The 16,612-nt window shown below is 46.8% G+C and overlaps 1 long non-coding RNA gene across 1 annotated transcript in view; it reads right to left on the bottom strand.

The window, feature by feature from the left end:
- LOC306653304 overlaps positions 1-14,190 on the bottom strand; it is a 411,785-nt gene extending 397,595 nt beyond the window's left edge. Inside the window, exon 1 of the long non-coding RNA XR_013761694.1 lies at positions 14,153-14,190. This is a non-coding gene — a long non-coding RNA (uncharacterized lncRNA). The remainder of the gene's footprint in view (positions 1-14,152) is intronic.
- Positions 14,191-16,612: the final 2,422 nt, after the last annotated feature.

Raw genomic sequence — 16,612 nt, 5'->3', positions numbered from 1 at the left:
GGGAGTAATGAAGACCTCAGAGGTGGAAAGCCTCCCATGTTCTTGTACAAAGTGTATACTATCCAATGGCAAAACCACTCAAAATATTACACGTATTCAATGAAATCTCCAACAAACAAAAAAGACATTTTACAAATAAAATAAAGTAAAATAAATAAAAATAGAAAAAGGGGCTGAATATTTGTGTGTAGAAGTTACAAGCACACCCCAACCATACAGCCACATCTGTGTTTACAGCAGTGCTTCTCACAACAGCTATATAGCAGAACATTCCCAGATGCCCATCAACTGGTGAATGAATAAAGGAAAGGTGGTGTGCATACAAAATGGAGTTTCACTCAGTCACAGGGAAGAGTGAAATTAGGTCATTTGCTGATCGAATGATGGAGCTGGAGAATGTCATGCTAAGTTTCATAAGGCAGATTCAGAGGGTGAAATGTCAAGTGCTCACTCACTGTTATGGTTTGAATGTGAGGTGTCCCCCAAAGCTCACATGTGAGACAATGCTGGAAGGTTCAGAGGAGAAGTGACTGACTTGTAAATGTCTTAACCCAATCAGTGAATGAATCCCTGATGGGATTAATTGAAGAAGTAGGGTGTGACTGGAGGTGATTGGCATTGGGGCATGGTTGTGGGATATATATTTGTATCTGTAAAGTGGGGTCTCTCTGTCCGTTTACTGATGATGGAAGTTGCTTCCCTCTGCCACACACTACTACCATGATGTTCTACATCACCTTGAGCCCCAAGTAATGGATCTGGCCTTCTGGGGACTAAGACCTCTAAAATATGATCCCTCAAATAATTCTTTCCTCCTAAAATTTTTCTTTTTAGATTCGTTAGTCACCGCACTGAAAAATTCTGACTAAAAGAGAAATGGGTACCAGGAGTGGGGTCATTGCTTTGATTAACATGACCATGTGATTCAGAATCTTTTGGAGTTTCCCGGAATTAGTGGTAGGAATTGAGAGATGCTTAGAAATACAATCTGGAAATGATTTAGATTGTTGTAAGCAGAGATTAATGATCAATTCTCCTGGTAGCTCAAAAGACAACGGCAACAGAACTGTGGCCAGTGAATACTGGTCTGAAGAGGATTCAGAAAAGGAGGAAACTATTGTAAGTTGAAATAAAGACTATTTGTGTTTAGTTTGAGAGATTGTGTACATTTTAATCATGTCCAGAGGCTTTCTATGAGGCTGATGTTAGAATCAAAGGAATTCTTACTCTGACAGAAGAAATGTCTAGGCAGCAAAGCATAGCACTGAGGAAGTGGCATGGATATTACTGGCTGCATTTAGCCAAGTTTATTGGAATAATCAGCAGCAGAAAGCAGAGAAAAAGGCTTTTTAAAAGGTGCACTTGAAAGACAAGAGTAAAACAAGGATTAAGTAAGTTGCAGCTCTTAAAGACATTGAGCCATGCCTGCACCATGCCTAGAGACAATAAGAAAGATGGCTTGAGGGCATCTCAGGAGCTGGCAAGTCCCCACCATCTCAAGCTCAAGGGAGGACAGGTGAAAATGCTCTTGAAAAGAGACCAATGGGGCAGCTTTCTTACACAAGGGGGACAGGAATTTTTTTTCAATGTGCTCAGCCACTCAGACCCTCAGAGGATGTTGTAGCCAGGGCCCCTGGAGGCTTGGCTACTGCTCCAGATGGCAGCTGACCACCGCATTGAGCATGTGGTGCGGTTCTGCAGGATTGCTGGGTGCTGGAGTTAGGGGCTCATGGGGGCTTCTACCAAGACTTCAAAGGAAGGCCTGGGATGTCAGGCAAGGTGCACCGGGCAGAGTCCCTGTGGTCACACCCTGAGAAGTCAACATGTGGGGATGTGAGGAGGAAGCCAAAGCTGTGGTGCAAACTCTGCAGATTAAAAAATGACAGTAACGTGGGACACTGTCCTGAGAAAGCAGCAGGAATTGAGCAGAAACAAGCCAACAGGAAGGACACGTGGGCTTCAAGACACAAGGCCACAGGGACAAAGATACACATGACATTTGGAGAGAATATCAAGATTCCATAAACTTCAAATTCTGTATATCCAACTATAGGACGTGCTTGCCTACTTTGATTTCAGTCCTGCTTTGGTCCTATTCCTTCCTTCTGTGTCCCTATTTTTGTAAATGGAAGCATTTACTCAGAACCTTTATATGCTGGATCTTTATAAATTGGTTTTTATTTTACAGGAGCTCTCAAGGCAAGAAGGCCTGAGCTCCAGAGAAATCTGTGGACTTGAAATTTTAGCAATCTCAGCACTGTTGAGAATTTTGGGAATCATGAAAATGGGCAATATAAGTTTTTCCTTGTGAGATGGTTGTGAGTTTTGGGAGGTAGGGTAGCATGCTATGGTTTGGATGTGAACTGTCCCAAGAATTCTCACATGTGTGATGGTGGATGGTTCAGAGGAGAAGCGATTGGGTTGTAAATGTCTTACCTCAATCAGTGAGTGAATTCCATATGGGATTAACTGAAGTGGGATGTTGTGGCTGGGGGAAATTGGAATTAGGGTGACTTTGGGGTGTCTGTTTTGAGTCTGGAGAGTGAAGACTCTGCTTTCTGATCACCCTGATGTGAGCGCCTTCCTTCTACCACCTCTTCCTCTATGATGTTCAGCCTCACCTTGAGCCTCAAGGAATGGAGAGCCTTCTATGGACTAAGACCTCTGAAAATATGAGGCCTCAAATAAACCTTTCCTCCTAAAATTTTTCTGTTCAAATCCTTTAGTCAGAGCAGTGATAAAAATCTGACTAAAATACTCACAAATAATATTCTGGACGAAAAAGGAAAAACAGCTGAGAGGAATCCCTGGGAACTAGAAGAGGGATCAGGAAGTAGATAAAGGGATTGAGGGTGAGGTTGAGGGGCAGGAGACGGGAGGGAGGAGGAACGAAACTGACCAGGCTACCCTGTGTACCTGCAGGAGGTGCCGCAGGAATGTCCCTTATGTTCTCTAGAAGGCAGTAAGTAAAACACACACACACACAAAATACCCCAAAACCCCCGCCCCAACACACACTCAGAAAAGATCTGTTGCAAAAAGGAAGAGAAAAGGGGAAGGGGGAAGAGGACGGAGAGGGAAATGGCAGGGATGTAAGTGGAGGAGGTCATACTCCATGAGGCTGCAATTATGTCAATTGAAATATTATATCATTTAAAATTATGAGGCACTAATGAAAAAGGAAATATTGATTGAAAAACAAATTGTTCTCTTCAGAGGCACTACCAAATAGTACTGAAAAATGTACACAAAGCTCCCCTAGGTAGCTAGTATATGGAGAGGCTCCAGATGCAGGAACCTGCACTCAACCCCCTCTGCACCTGCTCCTGGGTGACCCTGAGCTCCCTGTGTGCTGTGCGCCCCCTGCTGGCCCTGGGTACCCTGCAGGGAGGTTTGTGTCTGGGCTCACACTGAGTTCCCCTCACTGTGTCTCTAGCACAGTAATAGGTGGCCGTGTCCTCGGCTCTCAGGGTGCTCATTTGCAGGTACAGCGTGTTCTTGGAGTTGTCTCTGGAGATGGTGAATCAGCCCTTCACAGAGTCTGGATAGAAGGAACTACCACCATTGCTAATTGCTGCAACCCACTCCAGGCCTTTCCCTGGAGCCTGGTGGACCCAGTTCATCCAGTAGCTACTGAAGGTGAATCCACAGGCTGCACTGGAGAGTCGCAGGGAACCCCCAGGCTGCACCAGGCCTCCCCCAGACTCCACCAGCTGCACCTCACACTGCACACCTGCAAACACAGAGGCAGCCTGGTCAGGACACTCACTCATCCACTATTTCGCTCACTCCTGTCCACTCACACACTCAGGATCTCTGTTCTCCATTAATCACCTTTGAAAACAGCCACAAGGAAAACCCAGCTGAGCACACTCTCCATGGTGAGCAGCCTGTGTTGAGTCCTGACCACTGAGTGGGATGAGCTGGAGTCCAGGGCTGGGCTCCTGTGCAGAGCTGCAGGGTCAGGGTGGCTGGTTTTCATGAGCAGAGGGAGGCCCTATTTGCATGTCCTCCTGCTCTATAGCAGCTCTGGGTGGAGGCCCAGGCAGAGCAGCACTGAGAGCAGGTGGGAGGGACATGGGCAGTATCATACCCTTTAGGCTGCTGCTCTGTCACCTCACGGTGTCCTTGTGGCCCTAGAATACTGAGAAAATTGGCATCCTTTGTCTGGTCACCTGGATTTTCCTAAGGCTGGTTGCGTGTTTTCCTCACATTCTGAGCCTTAATGTGATCCCATCCCCACTCAGGGGTTCCAGCTCCGCCTGCCTCTCTTTGCTTCCTGCCTTCCTGCCATGTGGTGGTGCAGCCTCAGGAAGCCCTGGGCAGGAGCAACACCTTGATATTTTCATCCCTGTTCCCCAGAACCTGCCGCAGTACAGCTCTCTCATTGCACATCATCAGCCTCTGTAGCTGCTCAGAGCAGCACAGACCGGACTCAGCACACACTGGTGCTGGAGCCTGAGGTGGTTGTTGTTAACACCTAAAGATGAGGATGCACTCCTGGGACTGTGTAAATGGTTGGTCTGTGCCAGTGTTAACAGGGCTGCTCACCAGCAGCAAACCTGGCAGCACCCATGTAGCTGACTCTGCAGGCACACAGGTGCCAATGCTGCCGAGGTGAGTCCTCTTCCATCTGTGTCCAGAGGAAGACCTGGGTTGTCCAGGGCCTCAGGCAGAGCTTTGTCACAGGTGTAGACCCTACAAAAAGACCCTGGGGCCATAGCTAGTGGAGCCTGGAAGCAAGGCCCACTATGGACCCACACCTCTAGGTGTACCAGCAGCAGGGCCAGCTAGGAGAGCAGCAAGCAAGAGACTCCAACTGTGCAGCACAGCCTGGGTAAGCAGAGACATGGGGTGCGACAGCCTGAGGACTGGGGTCAGGACCACTGTCCACTGTGCATGGCAGGTGTGACCTGGAGGCCAAGGGGTGACCCTTAGTGGTAAGGAGGAAAATAAGCTGTCCACAGCGGAGGAATGAACCTTAGCCAAAGAGAATGGCATCCTGTCCCTCCTGGCCATGGGCATTGATCTGGAGCACATGGACCTAGCTGACCTAAGTCAGGAAGAGGGAGACCATCACCACACCAGCATCATGTGGGGCAGCTACTGCATCAGGCTCGTGGACATAGAGAGGACCAGTGGCCCCTGGACTTGGGAAGGTACAGGGAGGTTGAGGGAGGGGGGGTGGGTGGTGAGGACCAGGTGCAAAGGGCCTTGTCCTGGTGCCCTGCAGCTCACATGCACCTGTGGCCACAGCCAGGCTGTGCTTCACAGTGACTGCAGCCCAGCAGCTGGGGGCTCCCAACACCAAGGAGGGACAGGTGATGGACAGCTGGTGTGCACAGCCTGGGTCCATCATGGCCCCCTCACCCATGTGTCAGGTGCTGTCCTCTGCCTCACAAGGACTGGGTTTCCATGTAACTATGAAAATACAGCTGGAATTGCCAATCTTGTGTCTGATGGAGAGAGAGGCTGACCTTCTTAGTGATTATGATTGTCATACACACTCACATGTGAAAACAACAACGTACAACACATCACTGCTGATTCAGGTGCTTCAAAATGTATTCAACTGTCAAATCTCTAAATCTAATTTACTTAACAAGGTGTAAGTATTATACACATAAAAATATGCTTAAGCAATCAAATACAAACTGTGCCCAACTGAGGAGCATCATATTAGGGAAAGTGATCCCAGCATCCACAAGGGCTTGGGAAGGAGCTGAGCAAGGTCCCCACAGTAACTCCTGAGGTTTCTTTGAGGCAAAGGAGACAGAAACTCAATCACCAGGGAGACTATACCATTCATAACATGCCCTGTTAATGCAGATGTAGGATCATTTTTTTTGAAACACCCAAATTGTACAATGTATGATTATTGGACATCAGAGACATAAAACAAAGGAAAACTATTGAATTTGTGTTTAGTATGAAGAAAAATAGATAATGAATTGAGAAGATGATGACAGGTGGAGAGATTTAAGCTACACAATATAGGCAGGAACAACCTCTGCTGTAGAAATATGTTCATGTGTCTATGAATATGAACCACACGACTCTGTATTTATAATGCACACACAACATGTTTTAAGTGATTAAAAACATGGAATTATTTTACTGATAGAAACAGAAGTGACCTGCATTGTTAGAAAATGCACTACACTACATTATAAATTACTTATAAATTTCATATTAAACATCATTACCATAGCTCTCAACCAGCACATATTTTTCAAAATATTCCAAATGATTTAATTTTCTGGAAAGAACCAGGACCAACTTAGAAAAATCTGGGATATACAAATTTCTGAAGCTCATCCTTATCCAGACAGAAGCTGGACTGTCAGGGGACTTGGGCACTGAAGTGAGCAGAAATAGAGCCCAGGGCATCCCTCTCTGAGACCCTGCAGTCCAGCCACAGGGCTGGAAACAGGCAGGCTGAATCTGCCTCTCCCCAGCAGCCAGGGGTCCTGGGCTTCTCAGACTCAGGGTCACCTTGTAGCAACATGGGCATCAGAGTGGACCTGTGCGCAGAGTGTGGTCAGGGTCCTGAGACCAGTGGCACAGTCAAACTGAGGTTCCCACAGTCCATGCAGAGCTGACCACCCTCCCTCCAGGGCCTTTGCCAAGGGAGCTCTTTTCTCTCCAAGACCTTGCTCAGGTCACCCCTGTCCACAGGCCATGCACAGCTGCAGGAGTGGGAGTTTCCTCTCTTTGGGGCTCTGGTTGTGGGGATGGGTGTTGCAGAGTCACTTCATGAGGGGTAGACAGCTCACATACACCAACATTCACTCTGAGCACATATATTTGTGTGGATTATGACCAGGTTTGGGGTTCTCTGTTGGTAAATCTCAGCTCAATACTCTTTACTTTTGAGAACAGAGGATTCCTTGTTGTGCCTGCTGACAGTGGCTTTAGAACATCAGGGCACCATAGTGTCTAACACCTGATGGCAGCACAAGGGACTGTTATCATTGTCAAAGGTCCCTTGTGGCTGGAATCTCTGGTACAAGTAGACTCTGACATCTATATGAGCACAGTGCACAGATCAGTCACAGGAAGGTCACAGGAGCACTGCAATGGGAGGGGCCCTGGGGCAGGGAGGATGTGGAGACCCTTCTCAGGGTGGAGGGAGTCCCCAGGGCCATGATGTTTTCACACAGCTCACATGAAGGCACCTACATTTCAGGTCATTTCACAGAAAGTGTCAGCACCAGACCTGACTATGCAGCTTGTGATGAGAGGGGTGATTCCATAAACCCCAACCTGGACAAGGAGAACTGAGTGATGTCTGGGGGGAGGAGCTCTGTGTAGAACCACCATGTCTGGAGCACATAGTACGAGCTGCCTGGTGAGTGAGCTCAGGACTGGGGAAAAATGATTTCTCCTCACTTTGCAGCTGCTGCTGGGTGACCCTGAGCTCCCTGTGTGCTGAGCGCCCCCTGCTGGCCCTGGGCACCCTGCAGGGAGGTTTGTGTCTGGGCTCACACTGAGGTCCCCTCACTGTGTCTCTGGCACAGTAATAGGCGGCCATGTCCTGGGTGGTCAGGGAGCTCAGCTGCAGGGAGAACTGGTTCTTGGATGTGTCTCTGGAGATGGACACACGGCTCTTGAGGGATGGGCTGTAGTAACTCCTGCTATCACTCCATATGCACCCTATCCACTCCAGCCTCTTTCCTGTGAATACAGATCCAACTCCGCCATAACCACTGGTCGGGATGGAGAATCTAGACACAGCAGAGGTGAGGGACAGAGTCTCTGAGGGCTTCACCAGGCCAGGTTCTAACTCCTGCAGCTGCACCTGGCACAGGACACCTGGATCAAGTACAGGAAGAACATGTCAGTCACCACAGTCACAATCTCCCCAAGGACCCAGCTCTAACACTGGGGACACTTACCTTGGGGAGCTGTGACCAGGCACAGGAGAAGACCCAGCAGCCTCATCTTCTAGACCACACCTGCCTTCCCAGAGACCTCAGCCCTGTGTGAGCAGAGAGCTGTGAGCTCCCACAGCCCAGAGGGCATTTGAATCCAGAGCAGGAGGAGGAATTTGCATGTGGCTGAGGCTCTTCTTATATCTGGAGATGCTGAGGCCAGGGTGTCCAGATGCTCAGTGATCCTGAAATGTGTCTCTCTTGAACCCAGGGGAGCTTTTCCTGTGACAGGAGAGTTGCTGGTTTCTGGAAACATGTGGAAGGATGAATTCTTTGTTCTCAGCCCAGCACCTTCCTCCAGGAACCTGCTCCCTTCCTGCTGCCCAGTCTCACACTTTTCTCTACTCAGGGTATGGGTGTTGTGTCCTGAGTGCTGAGCAAAGTAGTCTGCTGCCTTCTCCCCCACTGCCCTCTGCTGGGACATGTCCCTTGTATCCCTGTAAATCATGGGACACTGTAAATTTTATCGTGTTACATTGGGGTCGCCTTTCTTACTCTAAATATCCTGTGGTCAGCATAAGTTCAGATGGAGTTGACAACATATGAATCAGTTCAAAAGTGGCTGAACAAGGCTTTATTGGATTTTGGTTATGGGACAAGACTCATCATTCCTTCAGGGTGAAGGGTACTGTAGATGGCCAGGGACTCCCCACCTTGGACTTGATGGGGTGGTGTTGTGTAGTCCAGTATAGGTGGGGGAAGGCTGGAGGGTTTAGTGACCCCTGGGGTTGGTTGGAGTCTCTGATGAATAACAGGTATTTGCCAGACTCCACTAGGGTTTGTTTGCTGATGTCTCATTCGTTGTTCTTTGACATGCTTGGGCTGCCTGATGCTCTGCCCCAATTCAGCTGCTCTGATCTCCCTAACAGTGAGGACACACCAGCATCAGAACCTACGAGACTGGACACAGGTCTGCTCTTCCTTTTGTCATATATTTGATGGTGAGCATCTGAAAAGAGAAGGAGACAGTCTCTCCAGGTTGGCCAATCCCCAGAGGAGCTGTGCATCTGAGATCTGAGTGTTTCCCTCTATGTCCAGCTCCATCTTGATCTGCAGAGAATTCCCTGGATTCCACCTGCCCAGCTCTCTGTAGATCCTGGTTTGGAGAGTCATGCAAAAGACACCCAGGCCCAGGGTGCTGCTGTCCTAACTCTCTGCATTGATGGACAACTTCCTATCACATTCCAGTCCATTCTCTCCACAAGTCTCACCTGGAAATGTGCCTATAGACCCAGGGGCATCCCTGCTCTGGTACCAGGGAGTGGTGTCCACTCTCCTTCTTCCTTAGCAGTGAGGATGGAGGGAATGATGGGGATACTCTGGCACCAGGGAAGATGAGGTGCAGAGCTAACCAGTCAAAATGCTGCCAACAAAACCAAGTGTCCACTTCAGCGGTGGGCTGAGGACAAGACCACCATGTCTGCACTCAGGAAATGCCTGAACAACTGCAGTGGTCTTTTGTGATTTATCTCTGCAGTTTCCATGGTACCCAGGATGGTCCTCCCCTGAGCAGCCTGAGGGATGCTCCTGATGCTCCAGCCTGTTCCTGTGCAGAGCACAGCGTGCATGACTGAGGAGCGTCCTCCTGCAGGTGAGCACCAAGTCTGGGTCCTGTCCTCTCCTGAACCCAGGTGCTGCCCTCTGCTGGTTCCAATATGAGGTCAGGGACCAGGAAGGGGCAACCAGACCCCAAGTGCCCAGTCCAGAGACTGAGGCAGGGCCAAGAGGTGCTGCAACTGTCCCCCTCATCAAATGTCCCTGCAGCGCCCTGCAACACAGGCACCCCATTAAAGCTTACTGTTTTTATTAATAGAACATTGTGGGTCATAAGCTGAAGGGTTGTGTCAGATCCCTGTGGAGGGAGTGGCCAGGACAGCACCTTACCCCAGGCCCTCTGTGCCCAGTCATGTTATTGACAGCAGCAGGACACTTCAGCCCTCCATGTGACAGGTGTCTGTAGCACATCATGCTAATGAGCTTCATGTGCCCATTTTATCAAGTATTAACTCTACAATCTCATGAAGCTCATTCTTTGGCCTGGAGGTCATAACAAGGTCCTCTGAGTTAATGCATTCACCAGCTCCAAACAGAAACCTGCAAAGAAGGCACTAAACCTTCTGTGTCTGAGTGTCTGCTGACAATTATTTAAATTAAATTCTAATACAGGGGATAGGGACAAAGCAGGGCCCAGGAAACTCATTACTTCCCATGACTTTCCTGATGGTCACCATGGTGGAGTCGCTAAATCCAGTTCTTAGTACAGGCTGCACCTCTGATATCCATCATTCATGGTGGGGAAATTACACCTGTTCTCTCAGCACTGCTGTAGGTCCACAGTAGGTGGTCATTCCCTGCAGCCACCTGCTGAGCATCGGCTGTCCTGGAGGTGTTCCTCCTGCTAACAGAACAGACCTCAGTCTACCACCCTCATCCCAGGCCCTCTGCCCCAGTCCCTGGGAGCCTCCCTCTACTCTGTGCACCTCAGGGATGACTCTTTATATTAGAATTTTCGGACAATGGTTCCTGTCTGTGCCTGACTGATGACTCTCAGTGGTGTCCTGAGGGTCCTCTGTGCTGTCCCAAATGAGAACCACCATGGTTAATGGCTGAGTAGTATTCCATGATTACTCAGGCTCCCCTTCTCCTGGTGAGAGCACAGGTCACTACTGTACCCTGGCTGGGGTGAACAGTTCTGCAGTCAGCATGGGGTGGAGGTGGGGCTTCCTCCTCCTAATCATGGAACAGGAGGCAGAGCTGAGGAACTTGTTCATCACTCCCTGGAGCAGTGAGTACTAACTGTTTCTCTAGCACAGCTCAGGTGCCTCACCTTGCTGAGATTCAAGATCATGGCAGGCCTGTGATCTCACAGCAGATAGGCGAGACAGGTTCCTCAGGAGGTGAGGCTTCCTGCTGTGTGCACACTCCCCTTCCTCCACCCTCTGTTCTGGCTCATCCCCTGACAAGTCCATCCACAGATGTGTGCAGGAGAGGACATTCCTGGGCTCTCCCACCCAGGCACCAAGAAAGGGTCCTTCAGACAAAACCTCTCAACATTCCATCTGTGGGATGGGTGCAACTGGGTTCTGAGAGACATAATAAACATCTGTATGTATTTCATGGTAAAATGCAAGGAAGAAATACATGATTTCTGTCTCTTAATATACATATAATACCCACAAAAATACATAGTCAAATTTCCTTATGTGAGAACTTATGACCCACAAAGTCACTGCAGACATTCTGTTACTGAGTGCTAATCTGCTTCTCCCTGGGAAATGCAGAGCCAACTCCTGCTAGTCTCTGCTCACATGTGTCACATGTCAGCTTGGGTCATAGAGGTCCTTATAAACTATTTGTTTCCTTGTGATTTCACAACCAACTTGCCCACCTACCTCTTGTTATGCAGACTTGCAAGGAATTAGAAAGTCTTTCCACATACTTCCTGTCTAGTGAAGGCACCGAACCCCCAAGCTCAACCTTCTCATCCTGATGTGTGAGAGTAGCAACTCCAATCAGGAAAGCTTCCTGCTCACCCTGAGCTCAGGGCCTTGCATAGTTCACCCTCCTCTTTAATGCAAACACTCAATATATCTGGAGGGTCAACGCACCCAATTGGGAGGTGTCAACACTTTCCAGAGCACCCTCAGTCTCAGAGCAGTTGATTGTCTCCCCTTACTATAGACATTAAATTTTTACTTCATTAACCTGGAGATCATGGTCAACATGATCTGAGGTGTCCCCCAAAGCTCACATTGAAACAATGCAGGAAGTTTCAGAGGAGAAAAGATTGGGCACTATTGCATTAGAAATAGGAAAGTCTGAGTATTGAGCCTTCTAATTGTGTTTTGTATTTCAATAGTGTATGTCGTGGTATTTTCTGTTTCATCTTGGATTTTAGTAATTTGAGTTTTCTCTCTCCTTCTCTTTGTTAGTATAGCTAAGGGTTTTTGTATTTTGTTTTTTTTTTTAAAGAACCAACTTTTTATTTTTTCAATTTTTTGATTGATTCTTTTGTTTCAATTTCATTGATTTTAGTTATGATTTTACCTACTTCCTGTCTCCTACTACTTTTGGTGTTGATCTGTTCTTCTTTTCTAGAACTTTGAGCTGTAGTATTAGGTTGTTTATTTGTTGATTTTTTTCTTCTTTTATTGAATGTGCTCCATGAAATAAATTTTCCTCTCAGTACTGCATTCATAGTGTCCAAGAGATTTTGATATGTTGTATCTTTATTCTCATTTACATCTAAGAACATTTTATTTCCCCCCTGATTTCTTCTGTTATCCATTCATCATTCAATAGCATATTATTTAATCTCAAGTGTTGGAGTAGTTTCTGTTTTTTATTCTGTCATTTATTTCTAATTTCAATCCATTATGATCTGATAGAATTCAAGGTAGTATCTCTATGTTCTTATATTTCCTAACAGTAGCTTTGTGTCATAAAATATGGTCTAGCCCTTGTGTGAGATACTGCAAGAATTTGCAGAGGTGACAGGATCAGGTTCTCCAGGTTGAGGGTAATCAGGTGATTAATGTGCCAACATGGATTAAGTGGGTGTGGTAAATTAAGAGAGTTAGGTTGAATCTGTAGGATACAGGTCCCTCAGGGTGTTTATATTTGGAAGTTTATATTTTGTCCTTAAGGAGTGGATCACTCTCTCTCTCCCCTACACCTCTCTCACTGATTCCTCATGGCATTATCCTTAGCATCATTCCTTTTCCAACAATCTTTCATGATGTTCTGCATTAACTTGTGCCCTGAGAATTGGAGTCAGACACATGTGGAATGGACCGTTTTTCCCACAGTGTTCTTGAAAAGTATTTTGACCATAGCAATGCAAATATTCACTAAAATAGAAATAGGTGTGCTTAACAAGGGTCATTAAAACTGACTGGTTCCTGTAGTCCAGAAGATTTTGGAGCTTTATGGAGTTTGTGTGAAGAAAATAGAAAAATTTAGAAACAAGAATGGCACCAGTATTATACTGGTGTAAGTGGAGTGTGATGGTGGTTTTGGTGGGAGCTAAGAAGACCAGAATGTGAATAGGAGTGTGGATACTAAATACTGGGCTCATGAGATTTCAGAGAAGTACTCTATTTGAAAGTGGAGTAAAGTCCATTCATACACATTTTGTTCTGACTAGGAATCTTTCCACATTCTAACCATGACCTCTGACTATTTGTGAAGGTAAGTTTAAAAGTGATGGACTCATTAAAGGGCAATGGAAATTTAAGGACAGCAGAACTTTCAGGAAGGCTTGGATAAGGCTGTCTGCTTTTAGCCACTTTTAGTGTGATGATCAGGAGCAGAAAGCAGAGAAGAGAGATCTGAAGACTTATAGTTAGGTTAGACATGTGTGAGTAAAACTGTGGCTATGGAACTTGGGGTTAAAGACATGACAGACACTTGAAAATTGCTCATACTTTACCCAGGAATAAGATAAAAGTTGGGATCATGGCATCTCAGAAATGAGCAAGAGCTCAGTCATCTCAGGCTCAAGGGTATAAAAGGAACAATTCCTTGAGAAGAGACCATGTGGACCCCCTACTTGCACAGGTGGGAGTGCAGAGGTTTTTCACCATTCTCCACCATGGAAGCATGCAGAAGTCTCTGTACCATGGTCCAGGAGGCCTGGTGCTACTGCAGATGGTGGTGGACCTGAGGGACAAACAGAAGGTGCTATTTCTGCAGGATTGCAGGATGGTGGGGGTGGGGGGAGGTCTTCCATTAAGATTTTAGGGAAGGTGGGGAAGGTCACAAATTGCAGGGTCAGAGCCCCTGCAGAGTCCCTGAGAGAATGATTCATGAAGATGTGAGAAGAAAGGTGCAATTCCAGGGGCAATCTCCAAGATATGAGATGCCAGAAACCTGGAATTTAGGCCAAGGAAATCTCTGTGATTGAAGCAGAAACAAGCCACAAGCAAGGTCATGAGGGGAGCAACTGGCAATGTCACTGGAGCTGAGAGACATCAGAGCTTGGATGACACAGCATATTCATTGTGCCCAAGTGCTGGACGTAGAACTACAAGATTGTTCAACTGGATTTTGTTCTATCTTTGGACACATCCCTTCAAATAAGAATCAGGCTGCTTTCCTACAGGACATGATAGAAGGAGAAGCAGTAGAATGAGACAGAATGACACATGAACATGCACCATCATGTGAGGAACTGAAAGGAGGGAAGGGCTGCTGTGGGACAGGGGCGAGGAGCAGACCCCAACCTGCAGAGCCAGGTGAGCCTGTTACACTCCAGGGGCCTTCCTGCCATGAGGTACAGCATGGAAATGAAGAAAAACAACATTACTGGTGAATAAAAATATATAAAACTGTAAAATATTAGGTATATAACTAATCTGTTCAAAAGGAGATATTGAAAATTCTATAACACTCTAGAAAAAATATAGCAAGGTAATTTAATATTGCTGTAGAAATATTAAAACTCTGAAACTCTTTTAATTTCCAAATAAAGCTATGGATTTAGAGTACTTCCTATTATAAACCCAATGGAATTTTTTTACCAAATTAGAAAAAACTATTTACAACATATTTCCAATTTCAAAAAGACCCTGAATATTCAAAACAGATATTTAATTCATCATAGATATCTGTAAGATTGCATTCATATTGTTGTAGTCATGCAAGCTTGGACTGTAATTTTCTCTCATTCAGTCCCTATGATTTCCCACTCCCTCCTTTCCTTCCTTCTCCTGGTTCCTTCCTCTGCTCTGCTCATCTCTCTGTTTCAGGTGGGAGATGGAGTGTCCCAAAGCCCCTGAGTTTGTGCAAGAGTCAGATGTAGGACGATAAGTCAGAAGTTCTGAAACCTGGAGGTGATCCAAGTTTGATGTACTAGATAGGTGTGAATTGATCCAGGTGAGGTGTGGCTGAGGTGGAGAGTACTGAGGATGTGCTGGAGAGTTCCATCTTCCATAAAGCTTCCAACATTTCCCTGTGCCTGGTGGTCACCATGAGGTGAGCACCTTATTTCCATTGTTGCCTTCCATCTTGAGGCTCTGTCTCACTCAAGTCCAAAGCAGTGGAGAGGGCCAGCAACTGAATGATCATCTACAACCTGGAGATAGAACAAAGCTTACCTGCTCTACCTTAGACTTGTCAGGTGTTTTCCCACAGGGAAGGAAAGATGACTGTCACAAAGTTGGAATGGAGGAAATTCATGGTGTATTCCAGCAAAGAGCAGGTCTACACGTTTTGATGCCTGAGGAGACCTGGGAGGCTGAATTAAACGAAATGAACTAGTTAATCTGGTGGTGGAAGATTCAAGGCAGCACAGCTGAAGGAGGTGGCATAAGTACTGTTCTTTGTTATGAGACAGGTCTATGGTGATAATCAGGAGCAGAAAACAGAGCAGAAGGATTTGAAAACTGGTAGACAAGTGAGAATTGTACATGTAAACCTGGGAATAAGGAAGTTTTGAAGAGATTACAGACAAAAGGGGGGGGGGGAAGTACTCTATGGAGACAATAGGACAGATGCCTCAAGGACCCCTCAGGAATTTGCAAGGGTACACCCATTGCAGGGTCACGAGTGTAGAAGGGAGATCTGATGAGAAGAGATAGTGGGGGACCCGCTCACATCAGGGAGCTAGGATGTGGCTTCTCAATGCTCCCTCCTGGGCACTAAGAGATCAGAGAAGCTATGACCCCAGTGGGCTCAGTTCCTGCTTGAGCTTCCTGCATACCTTGGTATCATGCACAGGGTGCTGGTTCTTTTGGAACACAAGATACTGGAGTCAGTTGTTCATGGAGGACTCCAGTGTTCCTTCTAAGAAATTCTGGGTGGCCAGTCAATGAGTACAATGGCCAGAACCCCTGTAGTCATCCTGAGGAAAATGATGCTTGCACCTGTGAATATGAGCCTGAAGCTGGAATTGAGACCCCAGAAACTAAGAGATGGCAGTCATGTGCCCTGTCTCCGAAGGAGGGCTGCTGGCTGTGGAGAGAGCCAGGATATGGGAGAGGCCATAAGGGCAGCAGTATATAGCACCACAGTGTCAGGCAGGCCTATCATGTAGGAGAACACACCTCTCCTTCTTGTGACCCTGAGGCCGCAGTACTGGCTTGCCCAGACAGAGTTTCTTTACTTTCTTTTTCCCATCTGTTCTCTTTATGGTCTTAGTCCTCCTCTTTCAAATGGGATGTTTATTGATGCCACTGTGTTGTTTATTGGATACACGTGACCTGCTTCTGATTTTGAAAGGGCCTGTCAGACAAGTGTTGGCCTTTAGTGAGGTGAGACTTTGACCTTGGCCTTTTAGGAAATGCAGGGAATGGTCTTATTGCTGGTAGTGAAAAGATCAGAGTGCGAGCTACATCAACATCAGTCAATCCTAGTCAGAATGGACTACCTGAGTGCTACTGGCAGGTAGGTAAAAGTTCCTGGGGATGTGGTCACTCTCTCCCAGCCCCCTCTTGATTTTCTCTCTTATTCCTGCCCTCCTAGACTTACACTTGTTGCCTCCACCTGCATTTCACCTTGGGGTTTTGCCTCACCTCAGACCCAGCATGATAGAGTTGGATGACCATGTACTGACCCTCTAAAACTATCAGCCAGGATTAAATTTCTTATTCTAGGTGGGTCTTGATGTAGTTTGGTCAGAGAGATGTATTCATTAAGTTCATTGAATGTGTTGTATTGATCACATCTCAACTAAGCAG

This window comes from Sciurus vulgaris, assembly GCF_902686455.1.
Source record: "Sciurus vulgaris genome assembly, chromosome: 2".
NCBI lineage: Eukaryota > Metazoa > Chordata > Mammalia > Rodentia > Sciuridae > Sciurus > Sciurus vulgaris.
The sequence above is the reverse complement of the archived record's forward strand: the minus strand, read 5'-3'. Positions and strand labels throughout refer to the sequence as shown.